The sequence below is a fragment of the Perissodus microlepis genome, chromosome 7, assembly GCF_051167445.1.
Source record: "Perissodus microlepis isolate ML-2025 ecotype Zambia chromosome 7, ASM5116744v1, whole genome shotgun sequence".
Classification (NCBI taxonomy): domain Eukaryota; kingdom Metazoa; phylum Chordata; class Actinopteri; order Cichliformes; family Cichlidae; genus Perissodus; species Perissodus microlepis.
Window position 1 is genome coordinate 35,041,697 of NC_140467.1, and position 27,199 is coordinate 35,068,895.

Consider the following 27,199-nt stretch of genomic DNA (forward strand, 5'->3'; position numbering starts at 1 on the left):
ATTAGAATTATTTAGAAATTATCAATGTACCTTGTATTTAATTTCCTTATCCGCAACTAGTCAATTAATCAACTAATCTCAATTGCAGTTCTAGGAGGGAACCCTCATCAGCAGTGAACAGAAATCTGAGTAACATGTGGGCATACAGGACTGATTCAGTGGTGGAAAGCCAGCCAACAATGATATGATATGAGATTTCATTCCATATTACAGTTTCACACACAAAGATATGACATGTGCGGTCATGAAATATTACCTGGGTGATGTAATTGGACTACACGTGAGCTCAACATATGTTTTATAAAAGGTACACTGCTTTACATGCTTGAACTGTATTTTCAGGTTATTGTTTTGGACAGTTTTGTGACAATTTTTAAAATGAAGTTGTTGTTTTTCTATAAATTCTGACAGTTGAATGCGATTTTAGCATTGCCATAGTATAGATATACTGATGCTGATCTATTATTCTGTTTGACATGGCCTAAAGTGAATGAGTTGTGCTGTTTCTGTTTTTCAAATGGGTCTGTATTTCATGTTTACCATATGCTTTTAGTTCCTGCCTTTGTTCATATACTGCATATTGTGTCAAACTTGACAGCAATTATATTAAACTTTAGTGTCAATAAATACATTTCTTAAACTGAGCAGCTGTTTAAGTGCCCTTACTCTTGAAATGAGAAAAATAATCTTATTTTTATTCTGGAAATTCAACCAAACCATTGTCATGCCTTGTAACTGGTAAATAAAGCTCAAGATGAGCTGAAATATCCTTTTAAGGAAAAGTTAGACATATTTTCCTAGAATAAGCTTTATTTTCTTGCCCCAAACTTGCTTGTTAAGAATATATTTTCTTTTTAGGCAAAAAATAAGAAAAAATGTCCATAAACAAGGTTTTTTTTACTTTCTTGAAAATCGTTTTTTGCAGTGTGTATGGGACGGTCTAGTCTCCGTCTGGCTTCCCAGGTTGCCTAGCAACCATGATACTAACCGCTGGAAACGTGTCATACAACTTTGTTTGACAGAAATGAAGGAGAACATATTTTGTTAATTTGTTTGTTTGTTTCTACAAGAGCTTTGTGTGATTTGATAAGTATCTGAGGCTGAGACCACAGGACAGTAAAACATGATTTTTGGGCTTCATTTCTGTACTGAACAGTCATTTAAGATTAGTTAGTAAATAACAATTAGCTAATGTTGTTCATGAGACTAAAGTCATATCACTTTGGTAATGTAAATATAATATGGCCAATATTATAGTTATTATATTAATCATTATTAGCTATTACAGCAGTGAACATGAACTCTGTGTCAAATACTGAGCCTCAGTACAGATTCAAGTTGCAGTTATTTATATGTCTTATCACCTTAAATCTTCACTCAAAGACAAGTGTCTTTGACAGTGCATATATAGGTTTATCATATATAAGAGACAAATGTTGTTCCTTCAGTATGTTGGCATTACTAAATTTGGCTCATTGCTTACATATATTTATAAAAAGAAAATGTACAAGCTGTGATAACTGTTTCTGATAAAAATGAAGAGTAGACTGATATATTGAATATTCCTTTATTGGGTGAGAAAATCAGACCATGTCATAACTGCTTTAAGTCATACAGAAAAGATATCAGAGCCTTAAACAGGCTGACTTCTGCTAAATGGGTCAAACTGGGCAGAAAGTATCCAAACACATAACATCCTTATAAAATATGATGTAACACTATAGATCAACTTACCTCAGAATATATAAAGCATATAAACAATTACAGCAATATGATGCAACAAACACAGCAGTACTACTAATCCAAAATACTCAAAGCTTCATAGAACTGAAACAAACATTTATTTTTAGGTCCATTCTGCTGCTGATACATACTTTGGGTTTCTGAATATTAAACTTGTTGCTGCCTTTCATAGTGTGTAACTTGAAGGCCCTGAGTACTTTCTCCCACACTGAAAACACTGGAATGATAAAATTATTTGAACATTACCTAATAAGACTGATTCAGGACAGACAATTAGCTATTCTAAACTTTCCTAGCAGTCCTTCACAAACAGGGAACAGTCTGTCTATTCTCTCCATCTGTCAGCTGCTGCTGGCTCTTCCTCCTCCTCTCCCTCACATACTGCTGAGTTTGTCCTGGTCGATCATCAGGGGTGCAAAGCCTCACAGATGATGTGCAGCAGTGGGTCCCTCAGTCTGTCCTCACTCTGGACACTTGCAGTTGTCACACATGGAAATCAAATGTGTGATAAGCTGCAGGATTCAAACACAAGTGTAACTTATAAATACATGTTCATACTTTTATTACACAATCAGAGAGAAAGAAACAGAGAGAGAGTGCAGGACAGACAGACAGGTGACAGTCTCAGGTGTACACACTGCTACAAAACAGCACAAAAGAAGGAGGATTGTGTTATTACGAAACAAAAAGAGTTCCCAGATGGTACAGTGGACACATGTGTGTGATTAAAGCATCTTTCTTTCAGCTTAACGAGTGAACCGTCAGCTCGTTCAAACACACGTTAAAGTCCGTTTGGCTCGACACCACCGAACAGAGGCAGCAATATAACATAGCTAACATTAACAGTGCAGTGAATCCTGCTTGTGCCGTGATATTCAGGACTGCAAACCGAGCAGCATCACTGACTTTCAGCTTGTTGTGTTTGTGGATATATGACTGACTTTAATTATCCATAAAATCATCACATTCTCTGTAAGATTAAAGTCAACTATTGAACGGCGTATATTTTGAAGTAAAGGCTTTAAAACCAAGTTAGTACAAACATCGCTAATGTCACATAACTTTCCCGACATGTGGCCAACAGTAATGTTTTAATGTTCTTCATTATAAAGTATTTGCGCATAAATAAGTGACATAATATTCAGTACTTACTTCTGAAAGTTTACTTTTCGGCGGCTCCGCTTCCGCCGTTTTTTTTTCGGCAAAATTATCCACACCACGGCTGCACTATGAAATCTGGGATATGTTGGGCCGATCCTTAAAATTCAGGGAAATTAAGGACGCATTTGAGGGCCGCATTTCGAGCAGCCTTTGAATTGGGACAGCCTTCGTCGTGTCGCTGTGACGTAATCGGCCTTAAAATGCAGCCTTTAAGGCTGCAGACCCTGAATTGGGATACAGCCCAAATCCGGTCATTGGTACTTCCTGGCTTGTGTAGTTACTAGGTAACAAAAGCTCAACACTGCCCCTAGCGTCCTGGAGCACTTCCGTTGTGTTTTGGAATTTGCATGTGTTTTGGGGTTTGCATGTGTTTTGGATTTTGCAAGTGTTTTGGATTTTGCAAGTGTTTTGGAGTTTGCAAGTGTTTTGGAGTTTGCATGTGTTTTGGAGTTTGCATGTGTTTTGGAGTTTGTACGTGCTTTGTCTCTAGGGGCCACCGTAAGTAACGCCATCACTGTACCTTACACAATATGAGTACTCTTATCGATCATAATAAACACAAACTGATATTTTAACTACTGGATAAACAAAATGAACCCCTGGCACTTGTAGTTGTACTTGTGTTGGGTAAGTTACTTATAAAAGTAATTAATTACTAAATACTTAGTCAATATTGTATTTAAAATACGTATCTAATTACTGTGTCAGAAAAGTAACTTAATTACTCAATAAGTAATTTAACTAAATACTTTTTAAAATCCCTATATACCTTGAGTGGAAAAACAATAGAAATCAAACTCTTTAAATAATAAATACATTTTTTAAAAGATGGAGACTCTACAGTACGCAGCGGTAGCATCTCTTCCACAATGTAGGCTGCAATTATTTTTTAAGCTCACCTTCAGACGCTTTCTGTGCTGCTGAAGTAAAATCACGTTGCCTGCTTAGCAGGAGTTGCCGCGGTGTTATCCATGGATGATGAACAAGGATCACTCAGAAGTGTTCGTCTATGCTCTCGTGTCAGGTGCTTTCAGCAGATTACTCGTGCTATTAACAGCGGCCGATAGTTTTTTTCTCCCCAGGACATAGCTTACATATTACCGTAATGTTCTTGTCTGCTTGTTTCAGAAAAGTGAAGAGACGGGAATATGTCCATTTCAAAAAACAGCCACACGCTTCAGCCGAGTCCGACAGCTTCCACTTTAGAATACGACTATGCAGCAAACTGGCGCGAAATGATGTGCAGCTGCACTACAGCGATGTTAAAGCAGCAGAGTTTACTTCTACGTTTGGAAGACAAATTATTGAAATTAAATAATGATATTCAGCGAGTTTAATTATTTTACAATGTAACGCAAATACATTGTAAGTAACTGTAATTAAAATACCTAAAAATGAACAGTATTTAGTTACTCTATTTTTTCAGTGGAAAAGTAATTTAATTACAGTAACGCGTTACTTAGTAATGCATTACACCCAACACTGGTTACAGTGCACACTGAATGATTGTGTTAGATTGTGCAAGGTTTAACTGCATAGCAATCAAAATGTAAATGCTGCTGACATTTACTGAATATTTAATTCCCTAAATCACTGCAAAGGTGACCAAATATGCTTTTGCTCTCAATATCAGCAAAGAACAAATACAACCACAATTACACACCATACATGGTTTAAAAGGGTTGTGGAAACCAGGTACTAATTTAAATCTACAGTACAACAATTCAATAAAATCAGAAACCATAATAGCAAATCTAATGATGAATGTCAGATAAAGATAAATTGTTTTTCATTATAAATTCCTGTATTGTCAATTAGGGGAGGTTCTCTGGCTATTCAAAGCTTTATATTTCCCGTTGTGGGACTAATAAAGGTATATCAAATCAAATCAAATATTGTCATTTAGCTTAAACATTTTATTGCTGATACATTTAAACAGGAAAAGAATAATGGTTGCAGAGTAAGTGCATATGTTTCCATACAAGTGACAATTACTTCCCGCAATAATTACTATGGGAACAAATCAAGAATCCAGCTGATAATATAGTGGTGGATTGACTTAAGCATGGACAACCACTTTTTCAAAACATGAACTGAGCCCCCCCCCCAACAATTTTTTTTTCTAGAAATCACTCAAAAGAAGTGCATTCACACACATGACTTGGCATCATATGTGTTTCCTCCTGCACACCCTTCCTTGTGTGGATGTGTGGGCACCTCTAAAGTAAAAGTGTGTGACATTTGGGGAAGGATAACTATAGAAAGTATCCCAAACTTTTTTTTCTGTCTAAATTGTTCAGTGTTCATAAAAACAACTTTTCCTGCCCTGTTGTGCTGAAACCCCATATAAACATATAAGGTACATTTGTTATTGTTAGGCTCCAGAAAACTTTGAAATAATATTAAAGAAAAAGTTCTTAAGGCAAGAGTATGTGCAAAAAAGAAAATGTGCCAGTTATTAAGAAAAATCTTAATGAAAGGAAAGAAGAATATAAAACCTCAGGCAACTCTGTCAACTAAAATAAAAAAAATCAGCCTTACTGCAAGCTGCCATCTTCTCTTTCCTTTCCTGCTCAATTCCCAATATTCATGCCTTCCTATCTTTACCTGCATGGACTCTTGCACAAGTAGGGAAGGTATGATCCTTCCAAGAAATCTAAAAAGATATGTGTCCTTATTAAAATACTAGCAGCAAGCACAACAATTTTAGTGAACATTTTTTATGAATGCATTTATGTGTATGTTCTTTCAGTGACAATGCATGCTTAAATAGCTGTTACATCTAGACAAGGCCATTGTAAGATGCTTTAAATGCTCATTATTTAAATACACCTCTTACACTACAATGTTATCAAAAATATGAATATTTCCATGCTGAATGTTTTAAGCAGTTTCATATTTTTCACAGTACCAATACAATAATACCACTCAATTTCTCACTCTCTCTTAACCTGACAAGTTGACATGCACACTGCGGTGCCCACAAAACCCTGCTTTCTCTCACACAATCAATCACTCACGTAGTCATGGTGCTGTATCTTGCTGTCATGCTACAGCATTGTTCCAGTTTTATTCCATTGTTATCTTTTCATAAGGATCCATCCTCAGCGTTTCTGCAATTTTCCCATTTGACATATTTTTCTACATTTTATATCAAAGTCGAAATTGCAGTGCAATGACAACATTAGAACTTCATATCCACACCTGCTACAAAATGCACACAGTTAGAAGGAAGCATGATTTAACTCATGGTCATTAAGATACTAAAATGGGTGGAGGCTGAAAATTTGGCCTAATTGAAGCAGTAATAATTTTTGGCAATCACTGCTTGAATCAGGCCTGTTCCCTGTTCTGCTTTTTAGAAGATAAACAATACCAGGCTAAATCCAGTGACATGTGAGTATAGTATAACATCTAAATATTTACAGGTTCAAGGTTCAAGGTTCTTTATTTGTCACATGCATAGTTATACAAGTATAACACACAGTGAAATGTAGCCTGACACGCTCCTCGACATGTGCAAAAATGGGGGGGTAGAGGAAGAACATTATATATATATATATATATATATATATATATATATATATATATATGTAGTTTGAGTTTACAGTGCTACAGTGTACCAGTCATAAACTGAAATGCCTGCGTAAAATACGTTTCTCGTAAAATAGGTTGCTCCTATGGCAACGTCTTAAGTTACAAGGCACCTTGTGACTTTCTGTTTAAACAGCTGAATCGCTTGTATGTCTGTTGTTGTGCAGCTGTAACATCTATGCTTGTGTGGGCTGAACAGAAAAAAAAAATCTTTTAATAAAATAGATACAGATCAGTGTCATTGTGTTGGTGTATTTTGCTGATTGACCTTGGAGGTTTACCTTCAGGTAGAACTGTAAGAGTGAAGACTGAGGTTTATCATTGTGATAGAAGCTGAGCACGGAAACTTCAGCACAGCAGCTATGTATCAAAAATATGACTGACACAAAGACTTCCTTAGAGCTTAATCACAACCTTTTTTTCAAAGAAAGAAACAAAGTTGGCATTCTTTGAGTTATAGAGCATGTGCCAGAATTTATTATTCTAATATATGACGTTTATTATTCTATCCACTGTTTTAAAGGATTATTTATCATGTACCTAAAAGCTGCAATAAACAATGATTGATGCATTCTGGTGTAATGACAGTGTATTCTGTCTCATCCAACAGTGTCGTGTCAAACCAGAGAAAGCATTTTCTCTAATCTCTCCTATTTTGCATGACACAAATTGATGAGGACATCAACACATTTTGTGCTCTTGACAGAAAATTACAAGTAGAAAACAGTTCAGAATGGACCAAATTAGGTATTTTTACCCTCAGCTGGTCTTTCTTAGAAAGAAATATTGCAAGCATAATCATATTAAGCAGCAAGTTAAACAGCTTTTTTCTGCAAACTAATAGGGAAACTTGGAGCCAGCTGCAGAAATATTTACAAAAGGTAAAATGTAATGCAAAAAAACCCTGAATTGATTTTAACTGACAAATTCAGTCTGCAGCCACAGTAGATGGCAATGTTGCTCTATCTTTGCTGAAACAGGCTAGAGCTCTTGAGACAGGGGTAAAATTCCAGTGGGCAGTAGATGGCAGTCTAGCTTCATTACTCTGTTGGATGGTTGATTTTGAAGACACTCTAGGGAATACCGAGAAATCCATCGTCAGACAAACAGGAAGACAATGGCAAAAAGAAAATAATGACTTGACCAGAGATGGCAGTCTTGCCACAGGGTTGGCTCAGACTAAGCAGAATCTGAGGAAGGAATGGAAACAATGGGGTGTCAGAAGGATAAAATGGGAATGAAGGTTGGAGGTCGGACAGAAGGGCAGATTGTGTGAACGACAGAGATTAAAGGGGCTGGAACACATGAGACGGAGTGGATAGGAACAGACGGCTAGTTTCATACAGATGAGGATCCAGTGAGGGATGGGGGGGCAAATTTGTAGGCTCCTACCATGGCCTTGGACCACTTTATCCATAGACTTGCACGTGAATTCAATGTAATTTAGTTGTTAATGCCTGTTGATAACATTGTGAATGTCACACAAATATGATCCTACAACCTATGAGACTTTTTGTCCAGGTGGCATGCTAAATTATTTAACAAAAACAAACCAGTCACTGTGCAAATGTGCAATAAATAGCTACAGTATGCTCGTCATCCACACGCCAGCACCCCCCTGTTTCTTTCTGCATGCCACCTCCACACTCACTTTGAGTAAATTTCATGCACACTAATGCATAATGTTTTCGTGTACATTATAAATCATTTGCATACAGACAGTGGACAGAGGACAAAAAAACAAGAGGCTAAAAGCAATGATAACTTGCTCAGCTTGTTTTTCATGATGTGACTCGCATGAATTACTAAGCCCCTGGCACCTATTTCATTTCCAAGAATGGAACATACTGGCAGCATTGTGCAATTAACCAAATGACCCCTTAATCATGTCATCTTGCTGTCTGTATATCACTGACAGAAACAGGCAAATCTGACTGTTCATTTCAGCCTTATCACCCAGAGCAAAATATAATGGAAACCTAATGAAGTGTATAAAATATTCTTATATTCTAGGCCATTGTATTAAGCATAGGCATGTCCTAAATAGAGATAGTCCTATGTTCATCACCATTGTGAAATAAATAAAACAAATAAAACATCAAACATCAGCAATTCAGGGTTGCAAATGAATCCTTGTGATGTATATTTTTGTTATAATATAGATAATCACTTTCCCCACAATTAATTGTAGTTAAACAATGGCAATAAATACACATTGATGAAGGAAGTAGCCTTCTTGTTTGTGTGCACACTGTCCTAAAGCTGGTCATTAATTTTCATTAAGTGCTGTCAGTAAGGACCATTAACCAGGCTAGAGAATAATCACCTCCCTAGAGAGCTGACCTGTTTATGGCACAGGTAAGGGTTAATAGAAACAGTCCACCTTGGTGACACAGCGCTCATAATGCACACACCATGGTAAGCATTCTCTAATCATTCATTTTCATTTAGGCTATTCACTTTGCATTATCAAAGGAAAACACCCCTCTGAAGGGCCAAACACTTTTGGCAATTTATTTCTCGATTATGACACTGTAGTACCACTTTGGAATTTCCTTATGAAATTTAAGCCTCACTAATCAAATATTCTTTTCCAAAAGGGGAGATAAGCTCAAGTTGCTCAATTCTCAATTTAAGCAAATAAATATTGCATAGCTCTCTTTACTCCATCATGTATCAAACGATCGAGGCAGATCACCCACTTTAGATGTGCTGTGTGTTTTCTGTATTTGCTACCCAACTAAATGGTGTAATGAACTTCCAGATCATACTGTGTGTTTACTAAGTTAACTAAGTAAAATAAATTATTATTCAAGCAGAAGCAGCTAGTTTCTTTCAGGCAAATAAATGCCTTTAGTCATACAGTATGCTCTCTTTCTGGCTCATCAAACAAGAGATTTTCATTATTCTGTTTAAAACCAACAAAAAACTTAAAGACTGAATAGAAAAAATTATTAAGTGAATAGCACCCCATTGGATTTCCATAAGCAAACACCCTTAAAAAAGTTAGCTACCTAGAATCTGGGAAAATCACTATTTAATAAATGTTGTTTCTCCTTAAAACTAATCCAAAAATGAGCTCGTAGACATTAATACAAACAAACAACAACAAAAAAGATTTTCATGGATGGATTTTATGGAGTGTAATGTAGTGTAAGGTTTAGGATTTTAAGGCTTTACAAAGTCTTGATCAGATACATTACCTTTTAAACATTTTAGAAATGTAAGGGTTATATCACTTTTTATTTTTATTTTCTTTACAAATCAAACTTTTTTCCCCTTCAAATGTTAGTTACACTTTAAAAATGTCTTTAAATTTGTCTGTGTTTTTATGTTTTTTTTTCAATCATTATTTTTGTTTCTGCACTGAGTTAGAAAAAGATGACTCATATTTGTGTGCATTATTCATTCATCCATTATTATCATTCATTAGAGTTTAAAAACATGTGACTACTAAATCTGATGACAGCAGTGGAGTTATATTGCTTACATTGCTGTCAATCAAACCATGCCCACTCAGTCCTAATGAAGAGGAATGACTGATATTGTGTGTTCTATTAAGTGTAATACCAAGTTTTGCTTGTGCCAGTCAAAAAAAAAGCATGTTAACTAACACTAACCCAGATGCTCAGCTATAATTCATGTGAATTCCTAGAGATGAAAACAGCTCCTCTTTGTACTTTTATCTCTGTTGTCTGTCCCTGATGATAATACATGCAGCAGCATGCAGTCAAAGTGTGATAGAGCTCAAGTGCAGCATTATCAGCATGCAGGTTTCACAAGAGAACTTTGCTATCATGATAAAGCAGCTATCATTACAACCAATCAGCTTTTTATCTCAACAAAGTTGGAGTTGATTAGAATAATAGCCCACTTGACAGCTGGGATCTTTATAGTTGCAGAAAATTCAGAGACCGGATCTGAAGGATTATATTTGCTACTTTCTTCTCACTAGTCTGTGCATGGATTATCATGTGTATATGACATGCTCTCCAAGTAATTTGGTGAGGGTTGAAAAACGGATTTAGGATTAGATCGTCTAAATCTGCTCCATATCTGCCATATGGAGGCTATGTCTATCCATTATCCATCAATGTGTCAAAGACTGTGCAAGGGAGCACTTGTCCATAGAAGGCCAGCCACTTGGTTTGATACAGGTGAAAAGTGATGTATGATTGCCTTAGCTAAGCTATCACTCTCAGTCTGCCAGATGGCTTTGGCCTTGGGACATCACAACCATATTAGACCTTTATTTCTTCATACTCTAAGGGTTTCACCTCTGTGTAAGATAAGATAAGATAAGATAAGATAAGATAAGATAAGATAAGATAAGATAAAACTTTATTAATCCCTCGGGTGGGTTCCTCTGGGAAATTCGGTTCCAAATAAGCACAGCACCGACAGAAGTTATAGAGTTACAGAATATTATATATATATATATATATATATATACACACACATATATAAATACAAAGACATATATAGATAAAAATATACAAAGGGGATAAATAGAATAAATAGGAATAAAATAAAAATAAAAATACAAGTGGATTGCACATTTCAAGTATGGAGTCTATTGCACCGTTGACTATTAACAAAAAGTATTGCACAAAAGGTAATTGCACAGTGAGGGGAAGAGGCACTACAGCTTAGTTGTTCCCCCCTCCTTTGTCCTCCTGTTTCCCCTCCCTCTCCCCTCCAGAGAGGAGTTAAACAGTTTGATGGCGTGTGGGACAAAGGAGTTTTTAAGTCTGTTGGTTCTTGTCTTGGGGAGAAGCAACCTGTCACTGAACAGGCTCTTCTGGTTGTTTATGGCCGTGTGCAGAGGATGCCCAGCATTGTCCATAATGTCCAGCAGTTTCTTTAGTGTCCTTTTCTCTGCCACTGTCACCAGAGTGTCCAGCTTCATGCCGACCACAGAGCTAGCCTTCCTGATCAGTTTCTCCAGCCTGGATGAGTCCTTCTTTGCTGTGCTGCTCCCCCAGCACACCACAGCATAGAAAAGTACTCCAGCAACCACCGACTGGTAAAACATCCTCAGGAGCTTCCTGCAGATGTTAAAAGACCTCAGCCTCCTGAGGAAGTACAGTCGGCTTTGGGCTTTTTTATACAGGTGCTCTGTGTTGCATGACCAGTCCAGTTTGTTGTCCACCCACAGCCCGAGGTACTTGTACTTGTTGACCACCTCCACCTCCTCCCCCTCTATCTGAACCAGCAGTGGACCTGCTCTGGACCTCCCAAAGTCCACAACCAGTTACTATCTTAGTCTGGCCTTACTTGTTGATAAGTGACCTCCCTGCCGTCATTCCTTATTTGAGCAAACCAACATTGGCACAATCCTCTCCTGCTCCATGGTTAATGGCAAGTTATCCCCATAGCGGCAAAAGATTAAAAAAGTGACTGGAATGCAATCATGTCTGGAGGGAGAAGCAGAGAAGAGCTGGGACTGGCTGAAATGAAGACTGCAACGACCTTTGTCAGTATCTCTACAGAATACATGACATGTGTGGATGCCCTATTGTGTTTAGGTACACGTAGTGGGTGAAAAAATAAAACAGAATTCTGGAAGACTATTTTAAATAAAATGAAAATAAACAAACAAAAATATTATAAATTAAAGACAGAGTACACTCTGTACACATTGCCAGACGATCGCAACGCACAAACACACATTTAGATTAACCGTTTTCCATATTACAAAACACAAATGTTGGGTAACATTGGGTTGTTACTGAAAGTATGGAGCTATTCATCACCAACCTTAATGTAGCTGTTATTACCAAAAAAAAGATGCAATACATAAATTACCAAAGACTGGATTGAAGGCTAATAATATAAATTCCACTCAAATTAATACAAAAATACTATATATACTAGCTGTGATTGAAAAGTGGTAGACATGTTACTGACAAGGAACATTTTTTGTGGACATAACATTGCGCTGCCAGCTGAGGAATGCATATGTATTACTTGCTCAGCATCTTTCTCAGTGGTGTTGCTGTTGAAACTAGTTTTACTCATCAGACTGTTTCGAGTCCTTCATCAGCTGATGCAAATGTTTGGCCTACCTTTGCCTCACTTACTGGACTTGCAACTGAATCTAACATCTGTTTCAGGTCCTCTGTCATATATAGATTCTAACTTAATAATCTCTTTTTGTATGTCCTGTCTAATTTATTTATTTATTTATTTATGTTCTGTCTAATATCCTATTTTAGCATTGCACTACCTTTCTGAGATATTTTATCCTGTGCTAGTTTATTTATTTTACTGAGCCATTTGGTCTTATCTTCCTTTGTGTTATCTAATCTTATCTTAAAGCGGTGATTTATATACTGTAAATTCCAATGATGGCAGGAGGCAACACAGTAAAGCTGTTTTGAAAAGCTAAGTACCATACGCTTGAGAATTGTAGAGGATACTTTCGGTTTAACTCTGAATACTATCTGCCACGAATGTGTTTTAGCACTTACCAGGGCACATAGCTGTGGTAAGTTTTGCTGGAGGGCTAACTATCCCTGGCAGGTTTGCTCAAAATAATAACATAGGACTTTCACTCAGAGTATTTAAAGGTCACACAAATTCATACAGCTATGTTTGGTATTAGGATACACTGTAGCTTACATATGGTAAAGCACTTTCCCTATCATACTGGCACTGTTATAACTCCAGGGCTGATGCTTTTAGCCTGTACAATCTATTTTAACACTTCTGACTTTTCTACACATTACTTTTTCCTGTTCCATTTTAAAATATGCCGCTCTCCTGCCAGTTGATCGTGTGCAATTGTCTATCCTGCCAACACCGTCTCTTTTGTCTCAGTGCCCTCATAGCTAAATTGGAAAACCCTGAGTTGACTTATCAAGTTGATAAGACCACTTAGAGGAATTGCCAATGTTAAGGAAGGTGAAGACAAAGATATTCTGGGTATGTCAAAGTTGCTTCATAGTATAGGGCCCAGATATAACTCTGTAGGTATTCCAGACAGGAAAAGCCACTGATTATGCATGGTTTTTAGAGTGTAAGAACTATTGCCACTAAAACGTGTAGGTGTGGTTGATCTGGCAAAAAAGTTGAGTCATCAGATTAGCTCTGTGACTGGCCGGTGTACAGGTGACAGGTTGGAAAAAATATAGGTGATGGGGATTATATTTGAACCAGTGATCTGCAACCAAAAACACCTTAAGCACCTTTTTCAAATTGAAGCTAGAAACAAGATGACAGCTTGGCATTTTTGTTTTAGGAAGAAATAATTATCCAAAAGATTAAAGTTTGTACAGTATTAGCATGTGCCAAGGTTCAATTAATTATTAGTTGTTTCCACTTCAGGGGTTTATACCAACAGATGGCCATCCATTAATATTTATGAAGCTTCTACTTATCACATGCTTAAGTTGGAACTGAATCATTATCATAACAGAGTTCCCCTATTAACACACGTTTCGGGTGAGCTCATTGTGAAACCTGGCCGCACATTATCATGCGAATTCCTGAGGTCAGATGGCCCAGGATGTGAGTGGGCGTTAAGACGTCTGGGGAGGGAACTAAAAATTTGACCTTAGAACTTCTTCAAGCAACTTCTTAAAGAAGTCCAGACGCTTTTCATTGCAAGCTCTTATGACTACGATGACCTGGATGACGGAGAACCTTCACAGACATAGAACCCCAGGTATCTTCTAAATTTTCAAAGCCACTAATTCTATAATGTTGAAAATTGCAATGGTTGGAAAATAAATTGAAATGAAATTTTAAATGAAATACTGTGTGGCATTTTTTCAAATTAATACCTCAAGAGTATTATACAATTGAGAAAAAACAATTACGCAGTTGATGTGTTGTGTTTGGCCACCCACGAACAAATCCTATGTAGGCTATGAAGCACAGTGCTTCCACTCCAGCATGGCAGGTGGCATTAATGCAGAAGATGACTCTCTCTAAATCAGAAAACCTAAGCGCTGCAAGCTATATCCAAGATATTCCTATACTTGCCCTTAAGCTGAGAGGAATTAGTTTTTGATTATAGAAACTATATGTATTTTTTTTTCTTTAATTATATGGGATTGTGTAAGTGTGTGTTTGTGCAGCTGTATTCAAGCAGCGATTTAGTAGTGACGTTTGCATGCAACCTTTAGGAATATCACTTCTGATGTAATTTTAGCAAAATGGGAATGCTATTTACTCTAAACAAGTAGTCCTAGGTCCTGCGTGATGTGTGATCACTACAACAACTGATATCAACATGGCTATGTCCATCTTTTATATGCAGTCTACAATCTCAGTCTTTCCTTGTGATAAGATAAGGAGACTTTGAGTATTTCAAAAAGTGTCTGTTATTCTCTTCAGGGAGATACACTTTTGAAGTTGACTAGAAAGAAAGTGCATATTAGAAAAATTAGCAGCAGAGAGCTGAAAGGAACGGATTTCAGCGTGAACGATCAGTTCCCCAGAGAGATCCTGGAACGACGCAGGGTCCTCTTCCCAGTCCGACGTAGTTTTATCCAGAAAGGCTCCCGGGCTGTCATCGCCGTGGACCGGCTCTACGTGGACGGACAACTCTACCGCGACCCTGGCACCACTCCATGGCTGTATTGACCGCACACCAGATAAGAATCCGCTACACTATTCTCTTCACTCACACTCTCTTGTATTAACTTTTGCTTAACTATGTAATTTCAGTTTGCTAATTTAGTATAACGTCACCGTCACTCTCCGCCAATGCTTTAATTGGAATGTTTCTGTTTTTATTTCTTTTTTCCTCTCTCTCTCTTGTCGCGCACCTTGCTCTTTGGTTTATTTGCTTCTCTTTTCTATCACTATGTCGATCACCTGTTTCCCTATCCATTCACAAACGACACTGTCTATTTCTACATGCTTACTCTGCACGATCACGCACACACATGCGTTTAAAGGCAACACATTTACAACAGCCACACAGCGCACACAGATATAGGACACATGCACACATTTGCTCATATTAGTTATTATGCATACACATAGTCAGACCTATGGAGCTTCTTGCCGCGCATTTTCTTCTCTTTACTTACCAAAAAAAAAAAAAAAAGATGTGTTTCCATTTTCCTCACCCGTCTAAGCGAGACACACAGCGTACATCATTAGCCACAAACACACAACTATGGGCATGCTAAGATTTGTCACATGGAATGTGCATGGAGCTGGCTCTAGGGAAAAAAGGTTAAAAATACTTAACCAACTTAAAAAATTACAGGCAGACGTTGTTTTATTACAAGAAACCCACATGCCTGTCACAGGTTTGAATAAACTTAAAACACCTGAGTTTCCTAATGTGTTCTCAGCCTGTTATAATTTTAGACAAAGAGGAGTAGCAATTCTAATACATAAAAATATTAATTTCACAGTACTCGATACAGTTATAGATCCAGAGGGCAGATTCCTAATCGTCAAACTATCTATACTTAACCAAAAGCTAGGTATTGTAAGTATATATGGTCCAAATGTTGATGACCCCTCATTCTTCCACGGTTTTTTTAGTACACTCTCCGAACACCTAGACTGCACAATTGTTCTGGGGGGAGACCTCAACCTGGGACTAAATGAAGAAATGGATAGGCTCAATACAGCAGGAACTCAGCGTAACTGGCAGTCCACAAATATAATCAAACAGTATATGAGCGACTTTGGTCTTTGCGATGCATGGCGCTCCCTTCACCCCAATAGTAAGGAATATACTTTCTTCTCACATGTCCATCACTCCTACTCTCGTCTGGATTATTTTCTGGTCAGCAGCTCACTGCTGAGTAACATTACAGACACTGAGATTCATCCTATAGCTGTCAGCGATCATGCTCCTGTATCTTTAACACTAATACAGAAGAATAATACTACACCAAGAAAAAACTGGAGATTTAATACATCACTGCTCAAAGACGAAGAGTTTATCAAATACTTTAAAAAAGAATGGACTCTATATTTAGGCTTTAATGACATTCCTGGAACATCAGCATCTGTCCTCTGGGAAGCAGGGAAAGCTGTGATGAGAGGTAAAATAATCTCTTTCTCATCACATAAGAAGAAAGAAGAAAACAAAAAAATTCAGGAACTAGAGAAAAACATCAAATCCTTAGAAAAAGCCTATGTGTCACACCAAGATCAAGAAATATTAAACAAAATACGCAAGACAAAACTAGAATTAAATGAAATTATTAATAAAAAGACTAAATTCTTAGTACAAAGACTTCGCCTGCAAAATTATGAACACGGTAACAAATCCGGACAATTTCTTGCTAACCAGTTAAAAATCAATAAAGAAAAAACAACTATATGTGCTGTTAAAGATTTATCTGGGAATACAATATATGATCCTAAAAAAATAAATAACATTTTTAGGGATTTCTATGAAACTTTATATACACCACAAATAAACCCATCTAAAAACGAAATTGATCAATTTCTCGACAACATAACTCTTCCAAAATTATTAGACACCCAAGCAATGGCACTGGATTCGCCACTGACGCCAGGTGAACTCCAGGAAGCTCTGATAAGTATGCCCAATAATAAGGCTCCAGGTCCAGATGGTTTTCCAACAGATTTTTACAAAGAATTCTGGACAATTCTGGCACCAGTTTTTCACAGGATGTTGCAGGAAATCAAAGAAAATGGTAGACTACCACCAAATATGAACTCTGCAAATATCAGTCTCTTACAAAAACCAGGCAAAGACCCTGTATATCCCTCAAGCTATCGTCTAATATCCCTTATTAATGTAGACCTTAAAATAATCTGCAAAGCTCTCTCAAAGAAATTAGAGAAAATAACCCCCCTTTTAATTCATCCTGACCAAACTGGTTTTATAAAAGGTAGGCACTCATCAACAAATACACGTAGATTACTTAATTTAATAGACTACTCATGCAGTAAAAACACTGAAACCATAATATTTTCTTTAGATGCAGAAAAAGCATTTGACAGAGTTAACTGGAAATTTCTATTTGCAACTTTACATAAATTTGGTTTTGGACCCTGTTTCATAAACTGGTTAAAAATATTATATAACTCCCCAACAGCTTGTGTCAGAACAAATGACCAAACATCCTCCCGCTTCTCTCTTCTGAGGGGCACCAGACAGGGATGCCCACTTCTGAGGGGCACCAGACAGGGATGCCCACTCTCCCCTTCACTGTTTGCAATTTTTATTGAGCCATTAGCAGCAGCAATTAGACAGGCTACAACAATTAAGGGCATAAAATGTAAGAATATAGAACATAAAATCAGCCTTTATGCAGATGATGTGTTACTTTTTCTCCAAAACTCACAAACCAATATCTCTGGGGTAATTGCATTGATAAATTCCTTCTCAAGTATCTCAGATTATTCAATTAACTGGTCGAAATCAACAGTTCTTCCGATTAATTGCTCCTTCCATAATTCTTCTCCTTCCCCACTGCAATGTGGAAATATAAAATATTTAGGTATTAATGTCTCTCCTAAACTTTCAGAATTAACTAAATTAAACCACATCCCACTTTTAAAGACAGTAGAAGGCGACCTGGCTAGATGGAAATCTTTACCCATATCACTCATGGGAAGGGTCGCCGCTATAAAAATGATGATCTTGCCAAAAATAAACTATTTATTTTCAATGATCCCAAATAAGCCATCACAAGATTGGTTCAGATCTCTAGACTCGTACATTTCTAAATTCCTTTGGAAAGATAAACCCCCACGTATCAGCTTAAAAACACTACAAAGGACCAAGGATAAAGGAGGATTAGATCTGCCTAACTTTAATCACTATTTTTTAGCCAACAGGCTTCAGTTCATCTCTAGATGGTTTAAACACACCTTCTTAGATGAACCTTGGATAGATGTAGAACAGGCACTATGTAATAACCTAGAAATTTCAGACCTACCATTTATCAGCTCAAACATCAAACGACATGAATGCTTTAAAAGCATCAATATTAGCTCTTCTCTGACAGCATGGTGGGAGTTTCTAAAAATGACAGAGTCTTCATTAATCCCATGCAAACGTACACCTATCTGGAACAACCCGGACATATTACAAAACAATAATATGATAAACTTTTCAGATTGGAGTTGCAAAGGAATTAAATACTTGGAACATATATTGGAAGGAACAGACTTTATTTCGTTTGACAGACTAGTTACACAATATGGGATCAACAAGAAACGATTTTTGGAATATCAACAAATTAAATCCATAGTAAAAAAGAAATTTAATCCCAGTGAAGCTGAATTACAAACACCACCAAGTGTGGTACAATTTCTTAGTCTAAAACCCCCCAAATTATTGTCTAAAATATACAGAACACTTTCTAAAATAGATGAATCAATATCCCTTCCTATTGCAAAATGGGAAGCAGATTTATCAATCAACTTAGACCCAAACCTTTGGTCTCAGATATGCTTAAAAACCTTTCAATGGATCAGAAATCCCAGTTTGCAATTAATATAATACAAAATATTACACAGAGTGCACTATACTGGTCATAGGATGTTCAAGATGGGCTATACGCCTTCCAACAACTGCTCACACTGCACAGCAAATACACCGGACAATTACATCCACGCTCTTTGGTTCTGTCCACCAGTTCAGAAATTTTGGCGTGAGATATGTGAAGACTTATCAAAGTGTCTGAAATGTAACATTCCAGCCTCCCCTTTAGTATGCTTGCTGGGCAACTTGGATGAGGTCACTGCAGAAATAAACACAGCCCACGTTGTTTTTACGGCCCTATGCATTGCCAAGAAAATGGTCCTCATTAACTGGAAAAATAAAAATAATCTTAATTCTAACCAATATAAAAACCATCTAATAGATCACATTAGTCTTGATACAACCTCTGCCATCACATTTGATCAATCCCTTTGGGCTCCTTTGATCGGCTTCATCACCTAGTGGGGGTGGGGGGTCATGGTTTGGTCCTGCCTTCGCTATTGTGGTTGATGTGGGGGTAGGGACGGCCTTAGGGCGTCTGGGGAGTCCCTAGGGACGTTTCCCTGGAGGGCCTAACCTGGGGGCTGTGGCCATGACCTGGTTAGAAGCTCTGGGGCTCTTGGATGGTGTTTTCCTTGTGGCTGCGTACAGCGGAGATGGGGGAGGGTCTGTGCTGGCGGACGTTGGTTACTGGCCTGGTAGCCTGGCTGCCCCTGGGAGGGTCCGGGACGGGCGTGGAGGCTTGGGGGTCTGGGGGTGCTCCGCCCCCCGGTCTGGGGTGCTGGCCGGGCCTTGGGGGCTTGGGTCCTGGCTGTTGTGTCGCCTGTGCAGTGGGCGGGTGGGTGTGGGGGGGCTCAGCCCCAGTGCAGGGGACCTCTGGTGCATCGGCCCAACTAGGGGGCTCTCTAACTGGTGGGGAGGTTGTTACATCTTTGCAGGTGGTCTCCTCACTACAGGAGCTCACTCTGCAGGTGGGGGGAGAGATATAGGAGAGGGGGAGAATGAACTCAACCTGGGTGTCTATTGTCTTGTGTAGTTTGGGAGATGATTGGATGATGGGGTGGGTGCAGTTTTCTCTGGGGTGGAGTCGGGTGGGCTGCCCCGGACTCTGTGGGGCTGGGCAGTGCTGCTGCTGCGGGCCCCGGTCCGGCTGGGCCTGGGCCTCCTTGCCCTGGTGGGTTCCAGAGCGTGGGGGTGCCTACTGGGGTCAGCGGGGGAGCTGGCCCCAGGGAGGGGCCGCTTGCCCCTCCCTTTCTTCCCTCCCCATCCTCAGCTGCCTCCCTATTCCCGCTCTACCACACCCACCCACACACGCAGGGCTTGGGGTGCAGGTATGTCACCAGGGTGCAGGGGAGGCACTCCCCCTCTGTCCCCTTCTGGCTGCCTGTGCCTCAATTTTATTCTGCAACCTAGACATCCACATTACTCACACTCTCACATAACACATACATATAGGGCCTTGGGGGTGGGCACGTTTTACAGCATCCAGAGGATGGTCGTTGTACTCCAACCCACCTCTGGCGCTGGTGCCCTACCCTCAATTTTAAATGCATTTAGACACTGAGGGTTTTCGGGAGGAGCCGTGCTGCTCTCTGAGAGGAAGCTAGTACCATGCTCTCCTGAGTTTTAAATGCACTTTAGAACAGCACACAACAACATTACATATGAGCGGGCGTAGGGAGGTTTGAGGTCTTCACTCACCCCGGTTCTGTTAGCCGTCAGGGCTGGGGGGCTGGGAGGAGGTGCTGGCCGTCAGACTGGGGTCTGGGATGCGGGGCCTCCCTGCTACTGCAGATAAGGAGGTGGTCCGCTTGCCTCCACCCCAGAGAGAAGGGTTACATCTCCTGGGTCTAGGTGTGATTGATTAAACCACAAACTTCTCAAAATGTTGACTTAAAAAAGACTTGAAAACAAATTTTAAAAAAAAATTTATGAAAAAAATTGCAAATTGGTATCACTGATGTGCAAATGACCATCAATGACTGACACCAAACCCACAATGTAATCAACCCATTAGCTCAACAGAGAGGAAACAAAATGCACACCTCTCCCTGGGGAATTAAGTGGGATTAGTTATTTACATTTTTTCACATGCTCCCCTCTTCTTGCTGTGTGTAATTACTGTCTATTTTTCAGATTGACATGGCGACTACTGTGACCGTAAAAGGGATACACCTTTAGTTATTTAACAAAAGATGTCAATAGGCTCACGTTCATCCAATGTAAGTATAACTCATTTTCTTGTAATAGCCATCATTTTCCTCAGCAGCACAGCTTCACCTCAGGCCACCTCACACTGAATCACTCTGAACTGTTTTTTCTTTCAATAAAATTAAACGACGTTGTCATCTTTTAGATGTTTTATGCTCTGTGAGCTTGATTGAATCACACCTCGGTGGCCACAAACACATGCTTATCTTTTTTCAGCTCAGTGAAATGGGCTATTATTTTACCCCTGTGTGGTTCGTCAAAGTTGCCATTTCTCACCTTAAGGTCTGAATTCTTTATCTGTCTTAGGGGAACGTTAAAGCAGGCAGACCATAGAATTGCCTCTTTGTTGTGTACATTGGATTTGTGTTTGAACAAGATGTAATGACACTGTCTGCTAGTTGCTATGGTGCCAGAAACAGACCACAGTGCATTTTTTTTGTAACTGTCTGAGAGCTTTTTGTAGTCCTTGTCTATTCTTTTCTTCCTTTTCTCTCCACTTTTGTTTTTTCGTCCTTGCTTGTATCTGTAATAACTTTGTTGCACCAATGATCTCAAAGCTTGATGCTTATTTAATGGTGTGAAAGCATAGCAGCTACTATTAAAAAGATATAAAAGATATAAAAAGATATAAAATGGTCTGGCACTAAAATCACAAAGAATGTCAGTGTGTTTAAATGAATATTGACATGTTTAACATGAAAAATCAGGCTTACTAAAGACAATTCAACCAGTCACAGGTTTGCCAATCTAAGACAAGTATGCACGTACAAAAATGAATTTAAGCTTAAAAATTCACCCCACTACTCGTCTCAGCGCTGTGAACTGTGTTCCTGTCAATAATACCTGGATGGCAGCTGTCAAAAAGCGGAAAACATGCCTCAGTTTTGAATTTGCAAACGCTGTCCTGGTTGAGCAGAGCTTTCCCCCCGCTTTTTTCTTTTGTCTTTCTTTTACTCCTGTTTGGCGTCACCGGTGAATTAGACTTACACACCTGACAGTAGAAAAACACAGCTCTAAATAAAAAAAACAAAAAAACAAAGCTTCTTTTTAGGTGCTTTTGCTTTGGCTTAGGACCCTGGACCTTGTAATGTTTTCACTTTGAACTGATAAAACTCAGCCGAGAAGTAGGCCTATTTTTTTTTTTTTTTATAAATCAGTTTCTTTTTGAGCCCGTTGAAGTAGGAGGTAAACAGTGAAGCAGAATCATTTTAATGGTATAAAACAATACTTAACAAGAACATTATAGAGAGATATTAGGAGTATGTTTGTTTGCTTCTTTGAAGCTGTTGCACTTGTAGCTGACTTGTTTCATTAAAACATCCGTAAATCCCCCACTCCTGCCACACTAAATAGCTTAGCTTACAGCTTGAAGCAATTGCTTAGTTGGTCGCCTTTCAAGTTTAACGTTATTAATTTACCCACAATGCCCTAGGAATTAGTCCCACTTAAGATAGTCTCAAACAAGGCAATTTTGTTGAATCAGAGTCATAATAAAAGGCTGTTCTTCTTAAATACTTCAGACATAAAAAAGCAATTACAATGAATGTAGTATTTTCGCTCACCTATGTCAATAGAGCTGTGTCCTTCAGCATGCCAAGTGATATCTTCCTGTGACGGAGGCTTTTTATACAGACTGAAACCTCAATCGTGCTTGTTTCAGAATAAACCACAGTGGCCATGTTTACTGCAGTAAAAGGCTGTTTCACCAGCTGCAGCAGTATGGCTCTGCAATGTCTTTTTAATAGCTTCTGGTTAACAGTGGAGTTCTGTGGAACAAAAGCTATATAAACCTGTGCTTACATGGGTAGTACTTGTTAGGAGGATAAATTTATTGTTGGCTTGGATTCTTCAGGGGATGTCAGTGATAAAAACACAAAATCTGCTTCTTTTATCTCAAGAACAGAGCAACAGAACAGAGCAACAGACACTGTCAGACCTGAAAATGGCGTCCACTAACAGAGAAATAATGACATTTTATTGAAGCAATGGGAGCTGTCAGATCTATGAGTGTGTGACAAAGGCAAGATGGAGACCATGGCGATCAATACTTTAGTCTATATGAAGCAATAGGCATTAAATACTCCTCTTTCTGGTCCCCAAGGAAAAGAACAAACATATCAATCAAAACCCAATCACCCACGCTGACTCTATACACAGAAACCTTGCGGCTATACATCACCTGTCCATTGAGATTGAACCTTTTTTTTTAAAATAATACCTTATTTATGAATCAGATATTTATGCTTTGCTTGTTAATGACTGAATGACTTTAGTGAAGGGTTAGGCTCACAGAGGGAAGGAAGTACGGATTTAGTAGGGAGGATTCTGGCCTCCCTCTGTGGACAAGTTTATGAGAAGAGATCTTGCAAATGACTGTTGACAGAGCAGGGGGCATTCATCAAGAAAACAAGCCACATGAGCACCGAGACCAGAGTTAGGGCTGGAATGAATCTCATAGAAACAAATCTAATCTAAGCTCTGCCAGAGAACCCATTTATAATGTTAAGATCACAACACAAATACACAGGGAGGACTTTAAAGGGGAGGGAACAAAGAGAACGAGAGACTGAGGCAGAAAGGTAACAGGTGTATAAATAATTGTAGAAACTTTGGAGCTGTAGACTATAGCCTTTTTGAGGCATTACTCTTCTGCCCCATTGTTAGAGGAGAAAAAAGTAACTTTGGTATTAAAAGGTTGCTGGCAGGGAATCCTAGTGGGAATTGGGAGTAATGTGTGCTACTACTTCTTATGAACAAAAAGTTTAAGAAGAGTGTTTTGTTTTGTCCACACAAACAGTGTTTTTGTTTACTACCTGACACTTTTCCAGATGTGCCTCTGTGAAACTGTTTCCCCAAAACACATGACAACATGGGAGGATCTGCATTTGCTGCTCCCACTGCACTTTTTCAATCTTATAGGGCTAGTGGATAAAGCATTAATGATGTTTCCACGTTAATGTTAGTAAAAAGGTTGACTGGATTTATCCTGTGCTCATGGTTAGACATATAAAAAGTCTGCATTTTTTTTGAAGCACAAACTACTGTGTTTGCTCTCTCAGTATTTATCAAACAAGCTGTGCACACCATTTAGATAAACACAGAAACACTGGTTAACCCTGAGTCGTAAGTTATAGTAGTGGTTGCACGCTGAAATTATTTCTGGGAGACAGGGATGTCAATAGGCATATCTGAATCACATCAGATATGGAGTCTGAGCAGATGGTTACTTTTCCCGTCTAACAATAGGCCAAGCACTCTCTGCACTGTGGCTGTGAAAAGCTTATCTTAGTTATTATCATCTTTGGCAGGAAGCTTTCAACAGCAGATTTTTTTTAAAGTGCTGGCTAAATAGACACATTTGTTAAACCACAGAGTGACACAGGCAATATACAATAAATATGCTTTCACAATAATTATAAAACACCCTTTGTGCTTTTTTATACTATTTGTGATTCTCTTTAATAGAACAACATTTTTACACCTTTTGACAAGTTTACAACAGTACAGCAGTTGTGGAGTCTGGGATATATCTGGTATCATACAGTAGGTCAGAGGTGGGCAGTTCATTTTCCCAAGGGGCCGTATGAAAAACCGGGACTGTTGTTAAGGGCCACATCACTAAGCTTATGAGGAGATAAAGTTAATATTGACAAGAACAACTTATGTTACTTATTAGTTTGGTCCTGGTCCTGGTCCTCCACAACAGTCCTAGTTTCTTATGTAGCCTCCCCCTGTGGCAGATAGTAATCAACCAAGTGAGCTAAACTTTAATCACTTGAACTAACTCAGGACTTTACTAATATGCCATATTCCAATTGTAATGTCATAATAACGTGCATCCTCTAAATCCTGATGAGCTTTCACATAGTAGTCCAAAAAAAGGCAGCTGCAAGGGGAAACAAATGTTGAAAGCTTTGTAAAACAACAAATAAATTTCAGTTTAAATGTAAAAGAACTAAATGAACTAAATGAACAATGTTACATCCTGTGGATTTCACGTAAATTGACCTTCTTAGATTGTTACTACGGGCAGTTTAGATCAAGACATTTTTACCATTTATTCTTGTTCTCTACTGATGAGAATTGGCAATCATGTAATAATCCACTTACAAGCATGGAAGCTTGGCTCACAGCAGACTCAGCAGCAGTTTTCACTTCAGAGGCCATGACCACCTCAGGCTGCTATATCATGATCTCTCCCAGGCCAAACGTAGAGCTCTCATCTTAGAGCTTCCTGTGTAATCCCAGATCAAAGGTCCCAAAGAAACGAACGGGAATGGATTCTCTGCTCTAACAAGCACACTTTCTCAGATGGAAGAAATTGAACCCATTTTTTTCTTTATCTTCCTTCTGCAGGTTAGCTCACTCAGTGCACTGTAAGATAGAGCTTGTCATGATGTGGGCATTGCTTGTAGCAAAACACACAGGAAGATAGGCTGCAATGTCTCTCCGGACATTTGATGTCTGTTTTCAGCCCCCTGTTTTCATGTTCCCCAGAGTTAACAACTGATGACAAGCAAAATAGTTGGCAGTAAATTCAAGCAGAATAAGGTGTCAAACCAGTAGGTTACAACAAAGATGATGACTTTATTCATATGCATTAAATCCTAACTAATAGCACACAGCAAAACACAGTTTTCTATCAGTGTCTTTTTGTTTAGAACATCATCCTACCCATAGGGGCCATGGGAATTATCTCTCAAGCCTGGAGGCAGCCAAATGGGTAAAGGCACAATCTTTTTAAATTTGCCCCAAAGTCCACAATGAGAGGACACTGGTGGGAATAGGTGGCCAAACAAAATATGGCTTTAAACTGGTAAGCAGTTTTCTCTACCAATGTGAGATGTTACCTTTTTTTGTTATCATGCTTATTTACTTTATCCTGCTTTTACTTTACTTTTTTACTTTTAAAACTTCTGACATATTGTGTTGTTTATGGTGATTTAACACATTTTCAAGCAAGTTTTTTTTATGCATTTTGTGTGCAATTAAATTCTGCTCTCATCAATACCAGTTGAAGTAGTCTTGGTGCCTTAACATAACCAAGTAGGGAGTGAAAGCAAAAACAAAAACAAAAAATACACAATAGAAGAAAAAGTGAAAAAACACGTGCAGAAACAAAACTCCCTATGAAGGACACAAAGTGTGCTCTTTTGGTTGATAGTCTCTTCATTAATACCACCTACATGACTTCTGCCTCATTATAAAGATTTATCTGTCTTTAAAACAGAAGCATTTATTTTCAGTGTCCAAAATTGCTTTGGTCAGTATATCAGTGCACCTGTACCAAAGGAGAAATGGCAGTGCCTTGGACAAAATTACCATATTTGACACCTAGGAAATGAGAAAGAATTTGGTACCAAAATTCAATAGTTGCCTGTTGAATGCCTGTCTGGCTTGCTGACTATCAGGAAAACAGAACAAGACAAAAACTGAGAGGCTTACTGAGATAGAGGCAAGTGAGAAGGGAAGATCACAGAATGAAAATCTGGCCAATGCTCAGAGTCTCTGTTTCATGCTCCGGAGCCTTTGAAAATCAGAAGGGCTGACTGGCAGCTAGATCTAAAATGATGGAGGGGGTATACGAGGACAAAAAGAAAGATGGATCCAGACAAAAAGCAAACACTGTTACTGTTTTTCATGTTTCCTTCACTCCCACTGCAAAAAAAGAAAAAGAACAAAAATGGCAACTGATAAAAGACAAAACCCCCAAAAACAAATAAAACACACACACACACACACACACACACACTATAGTCCATGTCAAATATGATGGTGACATGACTTTATAAGAATTTCATTTATGTGAACTCCACTCCATTATTTATGTTTTTTTTTAGAAGTAATTCTACATTAATAATGCATGTGCTCTGAACGTTGCATGTTCCTACCCAGTACAAATTTAGTACTCATAAAAAAGGGGAAATTATTTTCTGCGTTCTGTGGGTAGACGCAAGGGCAAATTAGCACCCCTCCTGAAAATTTCACACTATAAAACATCTTTACCTCAGCAGGTGGTATGCCTTCCACTGGGCTGCTAACAACTTTCAG